Here is a 20,983-nt window from a genome sequence, read left to right on the forward strand (position 1 = left end):
TGATTGATTGATTGACTGGAGAAAAATTAGGAATTGCTTTGAATTTGAGCCCTGTGTTCCCAATTCGCCAGTAATTCCTGATTTTTAGTGCACCGTCAGGGTCTGACTCCTAAACACCAGTATTTCTACCCACCCTCAGAGTTAGTAACTCAGTGAGCAGCACAAACTGCAGCCCCAGTAACTGTGACTCAAAATATTGTCCCTGATTAGACACCTGGGCAGCTTCTTCTGGAGTCCACAGCAAATAAAAGTGCTTCCTCGAAGCCCAGGTCACATAAGCAGGCATCTTTGAAACCCATGCCGGCTGCAGTCACCCATGAACCCATTAAACAGGGGTATATTTTCATGTGTGGCATAAAAAAGGAGGTCACTGCAAAAACTGTACCTCGTCTAAGGACCCAATGATGCGGGCCTACACATCTGGCTTCAGCATTGATTACCCCTGTACAGTGCTGTGTTGCTAGCTTCCTAGGTTCTCGCTTCGGAAATACCAAAACATACATTTAGACATGCAAAAACTAGGATCTATAACCAGAGAGCAGAGCCAATATGAAGGTTCGCCAGCCTTCAAACTCATGCCAGGCCTCGGTTTGTAGGCGGCTCACAGCACAACAAGACGGAAAGAACAGCTCAATATCACAACCATGCGGCAATAGGCACTGACCACACTCCGCAGGAGGGGCTAATCAGTAAGTGGGCAGGATATCCCATCAAGCAAACATCTCGAGTCGAAAGAAAGTGTCAATGAAGGACCCAAAAAATTGGAATGATACCATGGAATGTTATCAAGTGTGAATTCTGTGGAAGACACGCCCCGTCTCCCGCAGTCAGGTAAGGATGCTTAGCTCATGACAGCGGTGTACATAAATCCAGAGACAGAGGAAGAGAGAAAGGGAGATTGACATATTTTCCAGCACAGCACTATCCACCATGGGCTCCTGGGTGATTTTTACCCTGTTCCTTACTTGGGGTCGGTCTGTTAATGCTAAAGTAGCTCTCGATTTTAGCGAGTGTGATGGCTTTTTTTATAAAAGTGCACCACCGGCCGGGATCCCGGCTGTAAACCCCGTTAAACTGTGCCAACAATGGAAGCAATTCCAAGTCTCCAACAATCCAACGACCTGCTTCGCGACGCTTTACGACACGTTTTACCGTATTCCCGTCTGGTCGGCGTACACTCTGATAATGGACAGCAAAGGACGCCATCAAAGATTTCCAGACAAATGGTACATTGAGCCACAGGTATGGTCTTTTACTACTCATCTGCGCGCTGTCTATCGCTGCCTCTGTGGGTCTGATAACATCCCCTAATTCTGTGCTCTGCATAGCCGAGTAGTATTTCCTTTGCAGTTCTGCGGGTGTTCAGTGCTGTAAAGTTATGTCGGATACGGGTGTCCTCATGGCAGGGTCTTCCGTTCTTTAAGGCTGGGTCTGTCAGCCCACGGATACTAAACTCCAATCAGGATTTCGGAACAAATCCCCAATGAATATGCATGGGGATAATTTGCAAGGCATGAATTTGACATGAAGAATGCTTGCATTTGTTTGGGTCTCGCTGATACTCAGTATTTTTGGTGAGTTTGAGAGTCAGTCCTGGAATAAATGGAATGTAAGTATGTGTGACTGATGCCAGGGGCAATGGCTACACATTGGAACTTGGCAATCAGCCTTCTCTGGCTTCCATTCAAACATGGCTCCATCTGTGTCGATATATGGTTCAGGGCTCTGTCAATGTCTAGGTGAAACCTCCAGGCAGAACACCAACGGGCTGACCTTGCAGTCTTCCCTACTAGTGTTGAATTATTATTATTTTATTACTTAGCAGCTTGTAAAGCGCAATGGTTACTCCATTCCAGAGTGTCCCTGTGCTGAATTCCAATCCCAGCAAAATGCATACTAATCTGTGGGATTACTACTTCTCTGCACACCCTAGGAATAAGTGAACAGCGGCCACATCCTTCCACTAGAAATCCTATAATGCTGCACCAAGGAGCCATCCTCAGATGACTGGTTTATTGGAAGGAAGCCTTGGCTTAAATGTGAAGGCATTGGCCCATTGAAGAGTTGTTGCGTGTTGGAGTCCTAGCTGCCATTGGGTCTAGGCAACTTTCATTGATTTATATATATGCGGAGCAGGCATAATTCCAACACTGCACACATACCACAAAAAAACTGAATTAGTGTAGTACTGGTGTGCGCTTCTCACCTACATTCATCCATTGAAGAGTAGAGCAACTTGACACAATGAGTCTTCAAGTAAGACATGCCTGAAGGAACAGTCCGCACAAATGATTTCCGCCATGACCTGGCTCCTGATCCCAAGATGTCAACTCTCATAATGAAACACCAAGACGTTCTTCTTGTGCCTGCTGGTGCCAGATACAGAGGTGCCGTCTGCATGCCCCCACCTACCCTTGTTGTGGGATGAGGCAGTGACGGACAGCCTTGGATTGTTCTCTCTGTAACCTCCTTCTTCATTGAAGAGTTTGGGTATGACAAGCCTGGCGAATCTTCACAGGTAGACACCCTCTCTTGCACTCCAGTGGCTAAGACTACTATTATTCGGGAAGTGGTAGCAGTCCACAGGCACGGTGTGTGTATAATGGGAATGTGTGCTTGAAACTATTATATCATAGGAATCCCTTTGTCACATATCCATGTCTCAGCCTCTCCGAGATTATTGTCAATCCATACATCGCTTGGAAGCCCATTACCTCCATCTCCTCCAGGGGTACCTATAAAATACCACCTCTACCAGAATCCTCTGGGTTTGCCCAGCTCCTCTGGGAGGCAGAGCACCAACACTTCCTGTGCTGTGAACTGTTGGCCATTTGCTTCTGCTTTGAAAGCAAATGGTGTCTCCAGGTTATTAAAAGTCTGGGGTATTTTCATACTTCCATGCAGACTAGTCTCGTTTGCCTGAACCCTTCCCTTACTGAAGTAAAATGTCAGTCGGACGCCGGTTGTGTCCCACTTGAATTCTCTTTGTATTTTTTTGTTATACACTCATTGAATATTAAAATTCTGCCCAGCTGGACAAGGAATATAGCACTGATTTAGTCTATTTTTATTAAGAATATTCTGACTGTCTATGGACCACTGTCTTTAGAAACTATCAGCCTGATTCATCAATCTCCCGTTTTGCGAGCCCCTAATAGCGATTCATAACGAATCGCTATTAAGGACTTGCAAAACGGGATTCATGTAGGAATTGCATAAAGAAATGCGATTCCTACACATTCCTTATTTGCGATTAGCTAATTGCTAATCGCAAATAAGGAATAACTCCCCATTCATTCCTATGGGCCAAAAGGCCCATAGGAATGAATGGGGAGTATTCCTTATTTGCGATTAGCTAATTGCTAATCGCAAATAAGGAATAACTCCCCATTCATTCCTATGGGCCAAAAGGCCCATAGGAATGAATGGGGAGTATTCCTTATTTGCGATTAGCAATTAGCTAATCGCAAATAAGATAGCGATTTAAAGGGTGCCAGGGGTGTCCAAAGGACACCCTGTAGCACCCCTTAAATGCAAATTGAAACAGGTGTTGCGCACACACATGTCCAAAGGACATGTGTGTGTGCAACATGCAACTTAGAAAAATGCTTTTAAAAGCATTTTTCTAAGTTTTCGCTATTTACCACGAGGTTTGACCTCGCGGTAAATAGCGGGCCGAAATTGCGAATTCGCAATTTTTAAATGGATGATGAATTGCATTTAAGGAATCTCAAATAGAGATTCCTTAAATGTAATTCCTCGCAAAATAGCGAAATCGCTATTACCGATTTTTGCATTTGGGATGATGAATCCCAAATGCAAAAATAGCGCTCGCAAAGGGCCAGATTCTCAGAATCTGGCCCTTTGCGAGCCGATTTCGGCTTGATGAATCAGGCTGTATCTTGTTTGCATGTGGCATATTTATAGAGCAATTAACACTGGGAAAGATTAACCGCTTGATTCATCAAGCTAAATTGCACTCGCAAATGGCAAGATTCTCAGAATCTTGCCTTTTGCGAGTGCAATTTTTGCATTTGGGATTCATCATCCCAAATGCAAAAATCGCTATTTAAGAATTCGCACATTTGCGAAGAATTGAATTTAAGGAATCTCTATTTGAGATTCCTTAAATGCAATTCATGAAGCATTTTAAAATTGCGAAAATGCAATTTTGGGCCGCTATTTACCAAGAGGTCAGACCTCTCGGTAAATAGCAAATACTTAGAAAAATGCATTTAAATGCATTTTTCTAAGTTGCATGTTACACACACACATGTCCTTTGGACATGTGTGTGTGCAACACCAATGTAGATTACATTTCAGGGGTGCTACAGGGTGTCCTTTGGACACCCCTGCACCCTTGAAATCGCATCCTTATTTGCGATTAGCTAATTGCTAATCGCTAATAAGGAATAACTCCCCATGCATTCCTATGGGCCTTTAGGCATGGGGAGTTATTCCTTATTAGCGATTAGCAATTAGCTAATCGCAAATAAGGAACATGTAGGAATCGCAATATTTATTGCAATTCCTACATGAATCCCGTTTTGCAAGTCCTTAATAGCGATTCGTTATGAATCGCTATTAGGGGCTCGCAAAACGGGAGAATGATGAATCAGGCTGCTTGTGATTTGCCCAGGATCACAGAATGTTTCACCACAGAGACTTGAACCGGGATCCCCAGCTCTTAAGTCAGCAGCTCTGGCCACTCCTCTTAACTTCCGTGTTGCTTATTTTAGAAGGCAGTGTCTGCTGTCTGAAGTAGGTGCTGTCTACCCAACTAACAATGTAAGTAGTACCCCATAGATTACGGTATCTCCAGATGATCAATCAACATACTAGGTAGAAGAAGCTTCCATGTAGCACACAATGGAAAACAAGGCAGAACACACTTCTTTTACATAAATTACCACTTGGGCATTAATTGAATTGAATATGGATTTCGGGAAGGTGGTGCCCTTTGTCTTACCACTCTCACTTCTTTGTTGAACAGCTTCTGAGATATGTGCCTTATTTCCTTGTCTTGTATACGCTTCTTTGCCTCTGACGACTTGCTGTTCTGGATGGTGGCTGTATGCTGCTGGCTCCAGTGTGTTTCCTGCCCTGGTCTAACTCACTAATGCTCATGGTAAAAGGATTGTGGTTCTTGGAAGGGATGCAGGTTGGACCTGGGCTTTCCCTGTGCTCCATGCTGGTACTGCCCAGATCCATCAGCCTCATCTTTTACCTCCTTTCTCATGACCCCACTCACCCTCTCATCAACGCATGGGTGTATCACTGGCAGCTGGGATGGAGGGCCTCTCTTCCATTATTTCGTTTTCTGGTTTCCTGCCACAACCCTGGCCCATACACCACTGATTGCTGCCTGTACTATCTGAGCCCAGGCACCATACTTACTTGCCCCAGCACCTACCAACACAGGCGATGCCTCATATCCAGGGTTCTTACCCCAACCTACCCCCACCTGAAAGATCTAGATTAACAGACCTTGCGCACGCAGCATATGGGGGCCAGACCAACATCAGGGAAACAGATCTCTTTCACTCTTCCCTTTCCAGAGTACCACTACTGAACTTTAGTATTTTAGAGTTTTTGACTCTCAACAGTCCTTTGATACTATCTCTTACCATATCCCCTGGGACTGTCCTCCTACCCTCCCCCATCTCCCTCTTAGTACTATATGTCAAATCAGCCAGTTTATTACTGTACAGAGTTATCACATCCAGCTGTTGGACTAATGGGCATACAGTGAAAAAGGGAACATTACAGACACACAATCACAATAACTGTAGGAAAGTAGGATCTGCTTTCATGGTTACCCACACTTTTTGCTTGTTGTCAGTATGTTTTGACCTATTCTGACTGTGATCCTTCAAATCAGGACCACAGTCACTATGGTTTCTCCCTAAATTTACCATGGTAAGTACGTTTGTACATCCACAATTGGATGTTGCTATACCCTTGTAAGTTCCTAGTATTTGTTATTAAGGTACCCAGGGCATAGGTACGCCAGAGGTCTCCCTTGGGCTGCAGCATGCATTGTGCCACCTATGGGAGTCCACTTAAACTGTGAATATTGGCCTGCAGCTGCAGCCCGTATAATTTGGTGCTTGCACCTTTCACAACAGATATACGCTTCCTTATATCAGGGAAAGGTAGAACAATATGTTTCCTGTTGCAGGGCGGTGTGACCACCTTCCAGACAGGACTTAGTGCATTGGCCAGGGATGGGGCACTGGCCAGCGCAACCAGACTGCTTTGAAGAGCACATTTGGTGCCCTCCTTGCATATTCCAGTTTGAGCCAGTTTAGGAAGCCCTTGGCTCCCGCTTTGGCATGAAACTAGACAATGAAATGGAAGTATCTTCCCCTCTGCCTAGCCCCTCCTCTGGGAGGGACCCCTAAATGTAAATAAATGTAAATGTGTGGTACTTGTATACCGCACGAATCACCCATGAGGCATCTCAGCGCTTGTCCGAATACCGCTGAGGAACCCTTCCTGGCCTTTCCTTGTGAAGTGCCCACTCCTGGGCACCCCCAAGGTGAAGCCAGGCATCCGATTCCTAACGTTGTTGGGGCCATTGTGGAGATTAAGCAAGCTATTGCCCAGAGTTGCAGAGTCGGACCCATGATTAGAATAGGCACCGAGTTAAGAATTACCAGGTCCGAGGAAGTTGAGCCCAGGACCCGCAGAGGCGGGAATTGAACCCTGGTCCCATCCTAGACCTCTACATCAGGGTCTGCCGCTCTAACCATTGAGCCACACTTCACCCCTGAGTTGTTCCAACAATTTCTTTAGGGTACTTAAGGGCTTACCTGTTGGTGGTTCCTTATATTAGTGGTGGGACAAGACTCAACCCTGAAACCCCGTCACCCTTTGACTGTTTGGACACTTGGACTTTGTTGGACTTGGACTGTAAACACAACTACACCAAGGAAGACTCTTGCTGCTCCTGGTCTCGCTGTTCTTCATGTCTACTTTGTGGCCTGTATCTGTGCTTCTTCCAGGATCTTCAACAGACCTGTGGCCATCAAGGACACCTGAAGTATTCTCCCTTGGAGTGAAGTAGTCACTCCCCTGCTTCTGCAGGCACCACAACAAAGATAACCGGTCTGCTTCTCCTTTAGTCTTACAGACTTCCCGAGGCTCAGCAACACAGGTGGTGGTTTGGCCTGTGGGTCCTCCTGAGGGTCGGCTACTGCTTCAGTGGGCTCTCCTGCTGTTGTTGAGTCCCTTGGACCTTGCTGGTCCCAACGTTTCTCCTTCTTCGTTTTCCATGCCAGTTGCATCTATCAATGCTTGTTGATGCACCCGTCGACAACCTAATCAACAACATCCTACGTGGGACAGCTTGTGCATGTGTGTAGATGTTTTTGTAATTTATAATTTATAAGTTGTTAAAATAATTATCAAAATTTATTATTAAGTAAGTATATCTTATATATTTTATGTATATGTTTAATTAATGGTCTATTATTGTATATGTATTATTTCTTAATGTTAAACATTATTAAATATTTGTAACTATGTTTATTTTGTTTATAAGTATTATTTACTTTATTTTACACTTTTTTTTATTACAAAAAAACAATATTTTTAATTACGATATTTTTAACATCGATATTTTGGTTTCGATATTTTTGTACTTACCATGTTGTAGATAGGATGTCGATATTCTTGCCTTCGATATTCTTGCGTTGATTTTTCTGTAGGTCGATATTTTGTCCGTCGATATTCTGTCAGTGATCCATATTGCCCACCAATGTTGGGAGGTTCAGAAGAGTTGACGGTGACCTTGTTGCTGCAGCTGTGAGGACCAGACAACACTGATGAAGACCAGGACCTGTGCACAAGCTGTCCCATGTAGGATGTTGTTGACTAGGTTGTCGACGGGTGCATCAACAAGCATTGGTAGCTGCAACTGGCATGCATGGAAAACGAAGAAGGAGAAACGTTGGGACTAGCAAGGTCCAAGGGACTCAACAACAGCAGGAGAGCTCACTGAAGCAGTAGACGACCCTCAGGAGGACCCACAGGCCAAACCACCGGATCACTGACAGAAAATCGGCGGACAAAATATCGACCTACAGAAAAATCAACGCAGGAATATCGAAGGCAAGAATATCGACATCCTATCTACAACATGGTAAGTACAAAAATATTGAAACCAAAATATCCATGTTAAAAATATCGTAATTAAAAATATTGGGTTTTTTTGTAATAAAAAAGTGTAAAATAAAGTAAATAATACTTATAAACAAAATAAACATAGTTAAAAATATTTAATAATGTTTAACTTTAATAAATAATACATATACAATAATATACCATTAATTAAACATATACATGAAATATATAAGATATACTTACTTAATAATAAGTTTTGATAATTATTTTAATAACTTATACATTTAAAATGATTATAAATTACAAAAACATCTACACACATAAAACAATAACAAATAAAAAGTAAATAATTATATTCAATAAATAAAAAAATACATATACTTTCAATATTTTTAAAATTAATTATATACTACATTATCAAAAATAATAAAAAAACATATTAAATAGCTATAAATAAAAATACTATTCAAAGTCCCCCCAAAAATACAGTAATGATAACGTTGGATAGCGTAACACTTAAAATTACTATTTACACTTCAGAAACTGGAACAGTAGGGAAAGCGTTGGATAGCGTAGAGGTAAACATTACTATTCCAACTCCAGAGACTGCAACAGTAGGGAAAGCATTGGATATGTTTCCATGCAGCCATTCCAAAGTTAGCATTTACCGCAAGGTTAGAATGCACTTAAGAGTATATGGTCTGGCTACATCACAGAACAGCCTCAGAGAATATGCCCCGAAAGCTTCAGAGGGGCCCAGCTCATGCATGGTCACCCTCTCACACAAAACCAAGCACTCTGCCTTCAGGATTGATAAGGCCTGCCATAGGAGTGACTGATAGGTTTACATGTGCTGTGATTAAAGGTAGATATAGGTAACCTATATCTAAGGGCGGCCGCAAAATCTGTCCCGCTCGCGGATTTTGCGGATTTTTGCGGATTTTTGGCAATTTCGCGAATCTCGCGAAATTGCCGAAAAACCGCAAATCCGCTCGCGGGCGGATTTTGGGCAGTGTTGAGTAGAGGTATCGCACAAACTGGTGGCGTCTTCTTTGATAAATATGAAGGGCAGGGTTCATTCTGGCGCGATGCTCCTGTCACAAAAATTAAAACTCAACAGGAAGCACTTACAGATATAAATAAAGCAGGTGCACGAGTTGAAGCTCAAATTCAGTAACGCATTCATCAGCCCAAAAACAATCGTGAGCTTTGTCGAGGCTGAGCAGGTGTGCTTTCTCCCCATATCTACCGTCGACAATTAGCTGTGATGCTGGATGCATTGCATCCTTGACTTTCACAAGCGAAATCCCCGTGCAGTTCCTGTGACCAGGGGCTTCTTTCTCCTCATCTGCTGCACTGATCGGTCTCTGACCTTTTATACACACAAGAGGCATGTGAACTCACATAGAGGCCCGCCCGTTTGGCCCTGCCCACACACTAGCTGTGTGCACCGTCTTCCCGCCATTTACCCACTATGATGGACAGCTCACTCCAGGGACCCCTGCGCCCTTCAGCGCGATGGCATAGTAACACACACATGGTCACTGGAGACAACTCTTCTGGCACTTTACGCAGCTGTAGTGTAGGAAAAGCACTATACATTTACCCAACAAGGTAGCACTTACTGATTAGCCAGCAGAAGTACAGAAAGTACAGTGTATTTGTGCAAAACTGCAAATCCGTGAGTTCGCAATTTTTTTGTGAACTCGCAGATTTTTTGCAATTTCGCGTGAATTTGTGGACCGCAAATCTGCAAAATTCACCCATACTTACCTATATCTTAGTAAGGGGTGCATGCACCACCTTACCCAGGCAGCAGTAGCAGTCCTGTGGTGTCATTTTGGAAGGCTTCCCAGGGGCGGCGTAATACATGCTGCAGCCCCTGGTAAGCCTCTGGGGGACCTATGCCCGGAATACCTGGTGTATCATATACTAGGGACTCACAAGGGTACACCAGTAACCAAACTGGAGTGTACCTAATGTACATGCAATCAATTTAGAGAGGAAGCAGCTAGGCTGGGGTCCTGAATAGCAGGGCCCCAGCCTAACTAAAGTAAAAAAACAGCGAAACCTCAGCAAAAAGTGGGGGGTAACCTTAGTAAGCAGATCCTACTCTCCTACATGGGTGTCCCTAGCAACACTAGCAATCTTTCCAGATGATATGCTACCTTAACATCCTCTGTGCGATATGATAGAAATGGAGAGTGCACTGAAAAGTTTTGGGTGACCCATGAGATTAGACAGGGCTGTGTGCTTGCCCCCCTTTTATTTTCCTTGTATATTAATGGAGTCTGTCATTCCCTGCAAGAAGTTAATGCCGATACCCCTAGAGTAGGAACACGCCCAACCTCTATTTTGCTCTACGCGGATGACGCAGTATTAATTTCCAGGACTGCAAATGGTCTAGAAAGGCTCAACTATCACTTTGTTAATTTATGGAAAATAGAGCCCTTAAATTAAATCTAGGGAAAACCTCTGTCATGTCTTGCCGGAATAAGAAGAGATCTGGGAAAAGCGTCTATGAACAGGGACATAAACTAACAGAGGTCAAAACTTTTAATTATTTAGGTATTACATTTTCTCAAAAAAGTAACTGGTCTTCTCATATCGAGGTAGCCAAATTACATTTTATTAGAGCCATATCTGCAGTTTTTAGATATTCCAAATAGATCGGGAATAAACCAGTGAGAGAAATTTTGAAGTTGTACAGGAGTAAGGGCCATATGTATCAAACTCAGGTTTTGCGATTTGGCGAATCGCATTTTGAGAATCGCAAAACATGATGTAATTAAAAGTTCGCTAATATTTGGCCCAAAAATTCGCAGAATTTAATGTGAATACCTAATTTCCGATTCCTTAATTGCGAAATCGCAAAAAAAAAAATCGCAAATCGGCGAATCGAAAATTCAGGTGCAGCTTGATGACATCACAACCAGGAAGTGTGACAACCCATGCTGCACCTGAGTTTCAGAAGCAGAGTGAGAGGTTGGAAGGAGGGCTGAGGCACTGGTGCACTGCTACTGACAGAGGAGAAATGGCCACACAGGATAAGCAGCAGGGGAAAACAAGCAGGAAGAGAAAACAGAAGTTCTCTGAAAGGGAGCTGGAGGTGCTCATCCAGGAGATGGTGGTGAGCCATGAGCTGCTTTTTGGAAAAAATCCCTGCGTGTGCCTGAGACCCGCAAACACAGAATCCAGGCTGACATCCAGGAAAAGTTAAACTCCATTGGGGTCACCCACCGCAGCGTAGAAGCCCTGTGAAAACGCTGGTGTGATATGCGCCAGAGGTCTAAGGAAAAGGTTGCTGCCAGGCTGGAGGAGGCAAGAAAGACTGGTGGTGGGATATCCACTGCCACTGATTCCACGCCACTGGAGGAATTGGTTGAGTGGACCCTCCGCCGGAGAGTGTGAGTGGCGTGGCAGACCTTGACAGGTCCGACCCCCTAGACCACAGAAAAGGTATGTGTGGATTCCCTCCTTGGTCGTCACCTACCCAGTCGGTCTTTAGACAGACTTCCTCTTGTCTCTCCTTGTTGTCTTTTCTCTCTTTCCTCCCTTTCCCACCTCCCCCGCCCCCTCCAATGCTTTTCTCTCTCCTTTCTCTCCTCTCCTAATGTATTGCCTATTATTTTTGATGTATTGTGTAATTGTTGATCTTGTCTGATACATTGTTGATCCTCATGTATAGTGCTCTGATACCTTTGGGTCTAGCCAACCTCACTTTCCCTCCTCCCCTCCCCCCCACTACTTTCACGCTCCTCTCTCTCCTCCCCTAATGTATTACTGACTGTTTGATATAATGCTTTCTTGTTTGATCTTTTCCTATATATTGTTGAACCACATTGTTGCACTTCCTTTCGTCTCTCATGCAGTCTCCTACCGCATCCACCCTCCATTTATGTCTCTCCTTCCCTCCTCTCTTAATTGTATTGAGACTGAACTATTTTGTCTGACGCCCGATGGAGCTACTTAGTTTAGCTATAGGGGAGATGGGCCGTGGATTCCCTCCTTGGTCGTCACCTACCCAGTCAGTCTTTAGACAGACTTCTTTTCGTCTTTCCTCATTGTCTCGTCCCTAGCTCCTATCCCCTCTCCCCTGAATTCTCTCCCCTTGCCTGCTACTCTGCCTACCCCCTGTCCTTTGTGCCCTTTGACTAAGCACTCCTTCTCCCCTTGTTGGGGAAAAATCCAATATTTATACTCTGGAGTCTCAGCGAACCCGCTGAGTGAGTCCACTGCGCCAAGGGAGCCACTCACACTTGAGGTATGGTATGGCACCCCTTGCCAAAGCACTCCCTCTCCCCTTTCTGGGGAAGGATCCAGTATGTAGGCCTTGGAGTCTCAGAGACCTCTCTGAGAGAGTCCACTGCGCAAAGGGACCCTCTCACAACAGAGATAAGGAAGTGATACCACTCCCCTGGGATCACAGCTTACTGGACTTTGAACGTTTGCCTTGACTCGTCTACCGGTTTGTGTACCAGTTACGCTTCTCCTCCTCTTCCCAAGCTGTGTCTCTCACCCTAACCTCCTCTTTCTCGCCTTCATTATCTGTCTACTTCCCCTGCTCCAACCCCCCTCCCCTGAATCTCTCACCTTGCCTGCTTCTCCCCTTACGTATTTGTGCTTATTGTTTATCTCAACCTTACCAGTAACTATGTGGCCATGCTCTAAGAACTATGTAACCTTTGTTATGATTTAACCTGTAACTATGATCTGATGCACATGTAAAGCGCTCTGATACCACCGGGTCTTGCCAGCGCTATATAAAACTCTTAAAAAAAAAAAAAAAAAACAGGTCTCGGGCTGTACTGTAGTGCCCCTCCACTCTTATGGAGGCAGCGGAAACTTTTCTTGAGTATTCCAAAGGTCCTCTCAATGGTACTGCAGGTGGCTGTGTGGGCACTGTTGTACCTCCGCTCTCCAGCGGTGGCATGATCCAGGTACGTAGTCAGTATGTAGTCTCGGACAGCATACACACTGTCACCTGTAGGGTAAGAAGAATCAGGTTAAACACTGTCCTTCCGCTGCTGCGCTTGACTGGTGTGTCCTTGTTACCAATGTGTTTACCTAGTAAGTAGCCATCAACAAATTCACCATTTGTGAGTCATCGCTGAATTCCAATGTGGCGGAAGATGAATGAGTTGTGGGTGCTGCCAGGGTATTTTGCTTAGATGTCAGTGGCAATATGCTTGGCATTGCACACTACCTTTATGTTCAGGGAATGGTAGGACTTGCGATTTCAAAATACATACTCGTTCCGAGAGGGGGAGATATAGCGACATGGGTCCCATCTCTGCAGCCAATGACGTGGGGGAATTGTGCAATCTGATAGAACTCCTGCTTGGTTTGGTCTAGTGCCTGTTGTGTGCTGGGGAATCGGATGTGGTGATGCAGCCTATGTACCATTGCATCAAGGAACGCATGGAAGAAGCACAGCAGTGCACTCTGAGAGACCCCTCCTGCTGTGGCTATCACCCCCTGGAAAGTCCCTGATGCTAGTAGGTGCAGTGAGCACAAGACCTGAACATGGGGGGGATGGTGTGTGTCCTGCGTGTGGGGTGTTCAAGTATGGGTTTGAACTCCAATATTAAGTCCAGGATGCTGTCCTCATCCAGCCTGTAGTTAACATGGATCTCCTCCAAAGTCCGCTGGAACAGGGTGATGCGTTGTCTGAAGCTCCTTTCCTGGCGTCTCTTTCTCTGTGCAGCACCTCTGATTTGGCAGGCTCCTGGCTATCACATACAGCCCAGCCATTGGGGAAAAGGCCTATGGCATTGTGGGCCTCTTTAAATAGGTTGCACCTGGTTACCACCTGCTGAGACTTGGTGGTAATTGCGATTAGCAAAATTGTGAATTTTCGGGAATTCTCAATTTGCGAATTTTTAATGCATTTCGTTTAGCGAATTGCAATTTGAGATTCTTTTTTTTGCAATTTACGCTATTTGCGAGGCTGAGATAGCAATTCCGCCAAATTTATTTGCAGAATTGATTACTCGCAAAATGACTAATCGCTAAATTTGTTATTTTGCGATCGCTATGTCTCTCATACATAGGGTATCTCTGTTTTGCGATTGTAAACACCTATTTTTGCGATTCGCAGTGTTTACGATCTCAAAACAGCTTCACACATATGGCCCTAAATGTTTACAGGTAGCTCTTTATGGCCCACCACTGTGAGGTGAAGAAAAGTGTATTTTGCTACAAGCCCATGAAAATTCACTCCTGGGTGTGCCCAGCTCAACTTCTCCTTCAATAGCACATTTAGAATTGGGTATAGAATATATTGAAGAGCCCATTCATCTAAGAATTTTGAATTTTTTGTATTGCTTTGCTCAAAGGAGGGCAATAAGTTTCATAGGGAGGTTATCATGGATTGTTTAGGTCTAAACCATTCTGAAAAAATCACCTGGCTAAAAAATGAAAAGTCTTTTTGACATGAACTAGGTAAAAACTTGAATCCCTTAGAGTAAAAAAAAACAAACTATCCTTTTGGATAAAAGGAATACCCAAAGAGAGTATCAAGAATCGTCCAAAACAGCAGTTAGCAGATATCTCCTAGGATATAGGGTAGAGGGGATACAAGACTATTTGGTTACAGTAAAGAATGTGTGTGATAGATTTCTGCTCACCAGATTGCACCTCGAGACAATTCATTTTTAGTGGTTTTCTCAAGAACTGATTCATGACCTTAAAACCTACCTAGATGCCTGTGCGATCGTAATGCAATACAATCAGCTCTGCACTTTTCTTGCAAACGATTCAGTCATATCAGAAAGCGTTTACTTCACACTCTTTTCTTGTCATAGGGCATATTTTGCTACGAAATCGCATTTACCTATCTTAAACAATTGCCAAATACCATATGCATTTTGCCATTGTTACTTTTATTTTCTTTGCAGTGGAGTGGATGTACGTTTTTAAGTACACTTTAGTTCAAGCTATTAGTGCAGATTTTGCGAGGGACTCCACTAATCACAGTATAATTACATTAGATACTAAAACTAAAGCACAAGAGGTTTGCCCAGAATGACACAGTGTGTGCCAGTGAACAAGCCTTGCATGTTTTCCTTTACAAACGGGGAAAATCTTGGAAGCGCATCATATTAAAAATGGTTCTTCATTTTGTTACTGTCATAATTGCATCCAAAATTACATTATCCAGTTGGATTATGCACAGTGAGTGGGGGAGCTCAAAACTTCTTTTTGCGAACTCTGGTGCCACTTACCTGCCTTGACGGGGCTGGGAGGTCTTGCTGCCCGTCTTTTTTCCTTTTCCCTTTGGTCCCGCTATGTGCTGTGCTGCAGCGCCCGCCGCCGCACAACCATTTCTACCCGGTGCGGCCGCCGAGTGGAGGGGGAGTTTGTGGCGCTCTACACTACTAGTCCCAGCAGCCCTTGCGTCCGGAAGCCGCCATCAGTGACATCGCGCCAGGAGGCGCATAAATAACAGCATCACCTTCCGCGTCGCGGGAGCGCGCGGGAGCAGCCCGGGACAAGGGTGGGACCATTTGTGACCATTCGTGACTGTTCGAGACTGGACTGGGCCACATTATTAACATCTATGGGCGTATGTACTATCTATAACATTTCTTAAATTATCTGTTCCACTATCGAGGTTATGAGTATACGAAATGATATGGTGCGAGGGGGAGGGGTTGGAGATAGCATTACGGGTACATTAGATAATTTCATCATCAGAGCCACTAGTGTACTCGAAAAAGAAATTGCCCTAACTGAGAAACGCCTGTCTATGGAATCTCTATTTAACAGGCGTTCATCGATGGGAATTATAGCAAAATCTAGCACACCCAACCAAGTTAAACCACCAATAGGGGGGAACCTCCTAGCAAGTAATAATGAGGGCTCGCTTACCTCCACGCCAAACTTAGAAATATTACAAAGTACTGACTCTGCAGAAGAACTAGCTGAGACTAGTGCCTCAAGTAGTGTAATCAGTAATAATACCCCACCTCCTAGGACTAGGTCTAAAACTAAAAATATCCCTAACCAAGGAGGGAAAACAAACATATATAAGGATGCCCCTACCAACAAACTTAAAACACAAAGGAAACCAAGGGCTGATAAGACTAAACCTACATCACACAATAAGACTAAACCACTGAGGTGTGTAAATAGAGCAGTACAAACTATAATTATAACATCTATGGATCATGCCATGGTAACCACCCAGGAAACCATAGGTCCTGATACTATAACGGTAGACCAGGCTAATCAGACAGTGGACAATGACAATGTAAATGATGGAGAGGGATTCTTGTTGAAGATAGAACACCTGATGAGGTCACTTATGTTACCCCTGTATGAAAGGGTAAAGGGGATAGGGGAGAAATTGGGGAAAATAGAAGAAGTCTCACGTACTAACAACGAGTTGTTGATGAAGTATACAAAATCGACACATACACTGACCCCAAACACTACGATACCATTACATCCGCTTAAAAGCATAAATAGTCTACCAGCTGAACCCAATGTACGTAAATCAGCTGAACGCACGCAATTGCATGAAGGATCCACCGCTGGGCACACAAATGTATTAAATAATGCCCTAACAACTTCAGGGGAAGAGAGACCGGAGACACCTACTGCCCCATAATCAAGGTTAACAGAAACTGGAAATATTCAAGCTAAGCCCGGGGATAAAAGAGCAGATGAGGTGAAGAGCAAGAGTCAGTCGAACCAATCTGACCATCCCGACAGGGTAAGACCAATGGACAGACATATGAGTATTAATCTGCCCCCCGAATCATTCCCATATACTGTGGTTTTAATATGGGTACCAGCTCTGGGAGAGGGAAAGTCAGAGAACTACTTTGAACTAAAGAACAAGGTCAGTCACTGGCTAAATAGATGCAGGCCGATTCCATTGTTTCTAGACGGTGGAATCCTTCATGTCCGCAGATTAAGTTGGGTAGGTCAGAGGAAAAAAGATCACGATGGAGACTGTGCTATAGTGAATTTTAAAGATAGCCAGGTGGTACATCATATTTGTGGCTGGAGGGCGGGAAACCTTGAAAGCAGGATACAAACAGTAAACCTGGGTTATTTTTACCCCCCACCGCCCACGACTCAACGCAATAGGCATTTAGACCATGTACAGGGGCAGTGGTATAGGGATTCCTGTAACAACCAGTTTAATGTTCCTACCCATATCGTTTTGCGGCTCTCTATGCCCAAGAAGGTCTTGAGGGAGTAGACTGACGGTATGAGGAAACTCCCATCTCACCTACTCAGAATCCCCCTATCCTGTTTGGAGATGTGGTAACTATGGGAAAGGGTGATGAAGATTCGCCCTTGGTCATAGTAGCAACTGCTCCTGAGGACAGTTTGGAATTGATTGTACCTAACATTGTGAGGGATAGCCAGGAGGATAAGATCACCCAAGGGCAATTTGTGAACAGGCATGGGGACACATATTCAAAAAAGCTTAACCAGAGAACTAACTGTACTAGCAAGCATCCCTAATAAAGTCATAGCAACCAAGCAGAACAATGACTTTGATCTTAAAATACTCAGTTGGACCGTCGCTGGCCTTGAACCCAGATTAAGGGATAAAGACTGGGTACACTTAATCTCGAGGTACGACATAGTAATGTTCCAAGAAACATGGGCACCACACGACTTGCATATTGATGGGTTTCACTGCTGTAATATAGCAGCTCGCAAAACCCACTTTGGCCGAGCAGTGGGAGGTTTGTTTGTTAGGTTTAGTATATTGGCTGGAGGGAGCTATAGGAATATAAATACTAACATACAAGTTATTGAATATAAACGCCAAGTCCCCTTTTTCTTAATACATTTTTATAATAATGATTTCATCTCTGTTCCAAACAAAAACTTTGTAGCACTTTTTAAATTTATCACTAAATTAGAGGATAGATGGGGTAAAGGTGAAAATCTGGAGATTGTACTGGGTGGAGACTTCAATGCAAAACTTCCAAAGGATACAAAGGTCATGGGATTAAGTCAAGGGAACCAAGCCAAATGGAGGGGTCTTGAACTGAGAGCCCTGTTAAATGAATACATCATGAGTAATGCAATGGATTTTGGTCAACAACTCAGCGGGTACCTACGCATAGAGGAAAAGTCGGGACGTCAACTATTGATTTTATTTTTGTTTCCCCCGGCTTGGCGGACCGCATATTAGTGACGGAAATTGTGGCAACAGATTTTGGGGACCACAATCCAGTGACAGTTATACTAAAACTAGCTAAACGACCTGCCTACGGTACTATGCAGGGGGCGAGGGACATATGTGTAACCCGGATAGACTGAGGTTGAAATGGAGAGGTATAGACAAAGATGAGACCACCAAGTCCTTATTAAGGGAGGAACAGATATCAATTCATTTATGCTCAAATACAACAACCAGAGGCCACAAAGTAATCACATATTTCATTAAAATATGTTCCACGGTCAGAACCCTACTGTCAGTACCTGTACCTCAGGGACAAAAAGATCCGAAGTGGTTCGACCATAATTGCTCTGAAGCAAATAGAAACTTGCGCAAGGCCCTCACAGAGACCCCCTGAATCAGGACAAAAGTTAGTGCGGCTAGGAAAACCTATAAATTAGCACTAGACATACGGAGAGGCACACTTCTGGACACTCGCTGGGAAACCCTGGCTGAAACCGCAGGAGGGAAATGTAGTAACCTATTTTGGCCCGCGGTAAAAGAACTACGGAACATGGGCCAACAACTAACACCAATAAGTTGCACTATTGCCAGCAGTGCTTGGGAACTACATTTCTTAAAAATGTATGCCCAACCGTCAAATAGCCCAAGTTTTGAAGCTCAAGACCAGTTTGGCAATCTACAGATATCCCTGGGGGAAGTGGAAGAAGCAATTGCCCAGAGTCTTGGCAACAAGGCACCCGGACCTGATGGGTTGCCCATAGACCTTATTAAATGGAAACCTGATCTTTGGGCCCCAATACTTGTAAATGTTTTTAATAGTCTGCCTCAATCTACGATGCCTGAAACTTGGGGAACTAGTATAATTGTGTTGGATTCCACCGGCCCAAACACTGCAGGAACGTAGTATGGCCCAATCCACTACCCTGACTCAAATGTCGCTCATATGATGTATGACCATGAGACAACACCTGAGCCCAGGACAGGGGGTGGGAAAACAAAACAAGGGAAAGTGACTTCAGCGAAGCTTCACCCTTAATCTGGACAGCAGACCAATCACTTGCCACCACCTCCACGCTTCTGTACCTGTGGAGTAATACACACAATTACTCCTAGGGTCCCCAAGTCCCACTAAACAGCCTCCCTCATTATATCATGACCACACCTCGCCATATTTAAACCACAACCTCCTTACTTGATGTTAGCACAGGATTGGCTTCGGGAGATCCAGGCAGCTGGACGACCAAATGTATTTCAATGGCTGCTTCTTAGTCCAGGGGAAGCACGATTGGCAAAGGAAGCACTCCGTTCCCCAGGGATAACAAGGATTACAATAAACGGGTTTAGGAGGAAAAAGCCACTCTCTGGGCATAAAAAAAACCCTAGAAATGTCTCGTAAACTAATGAAAAAGGGCCAGGGATGAATAAATCACTTGTGACTCTGAACACGGCGTCTGACATCGACCGCGCTCCTCGGTGTCTCCAGCGCGTCGATATCGACCAAGCAGCACACAACGACGTGGACCGGCAGCACAAGATGCGGAAACAGAACGCGCTACTTGGAATTCACATATTTTCCCATATCTGGGAGTGTCCTTTGCTGCGAATGGTTCGTGGACTGGGCATTTGGCCCAGGCCACGAGCAAATTCTCAAAGGCCACTAATTCTATTCTAAGCATCCCCAGACCCAAAAGATCAGGTGCCATTAAAGCAATTGTTAAACTTTTTAAACTACAATGTGTGCCAGTAGCTACCTATGGGGCAGAAATATGGTGCATTGGAGACAATTGTCGCATCCAGCAGGAAGGAAACCGGTTCTGCAGGAAGCTGTTAAGCATACCAATTTCTTCATCTACTTATATTACGCACAGCAAACTAAACTTATCCTTTGTTTTGGACTTTATTTGTGCCCGACCAGTGCTATATTGGCATTTGATATGGAGAAATAATTCAGCCAGTTTGACCCAAGATATAATATCTGACTGCCTAAAATGCGAAAGGGGGATGGAGATTCCATGACTTTCATTTGTTCAGAAAAGCTAATGTAAGATAGGCAAAGACAATATCTTTGCCAATCCAAGAGATGCTAACACGGTGAACAAAACTGAACTGAAGGAAGCATTTTATGCACTTTATACAACGGGTAGAATTGGGATAGAATTGGGAAAACCTACAGTGGCAAAGTACATGGATATGGGATTACATAGATACCCCTTAGCACTGTACCTAACCCTACCGATGACACATTGGGAAAGAAGTCTCTTGTTCCGATTTAGGGCTGGTTCTATTAGATTTTTGTTGAATTTTCCCTTGGGGCACCAACTAAAGGGCCGATTATGATGGCGGACGGACCTGAATCCGTCCGCCACCATAGAGTAGGAGGGACCGTCCGCAGGGGCTGCGGCGGTCCCTCCGTGCAGATTAGGATGTGACCGCCAGGGTGGCGGTCACATCCTCAATCTTTAACATTGCGGCGGGTGCAGCTTCAAGCTGCACCCGCCGCAATGTTAAAAATGCATACATTGCATTTGTATGCAGCAAGCGGCAGGCACCGCGCGGTGCCTGCCGATTACTGCATACAAATGCAGGGGGGTACCATAGGTACCCCCCATGTGCACCCCCCACCCCCCCTTCACCCAGGGGGCCCGCAACGGGCAGTGAAGCTCCGTTTGCTTTTCCACAGAGGAAATCCGGCCGTGGAAA

At 44.5% G+C, this 20,983-nt stretch overlaps 1 pseudogene; it reads left to right on the top strand.

Annotated features, from left to right (window-relative positions):
• The first annotated feature begins 930 nt into the window (after positions 1-930).
• LOC144768690 (uncharacterized) overlaps positions 931-20,983 on the top strand; it is a 37,701-nt pseudogene continuing 17,648 nt past the window's right edge.

The sequence above is a fragment of the Lissotriton helveticus genome, chromosome 1_1 (assembly GCF_964261635.1).
Source record: "Lissotriton helveticus chromosome 1_1, aLisHel1.1, whole genome shotgun sequence".
Taxonomy (NCBI): Eukaryota; Metazoa; Chordata; class Amphibia; order Caudata; family Salamandridae; genus Lissotriton; species Lissotriton helveticus.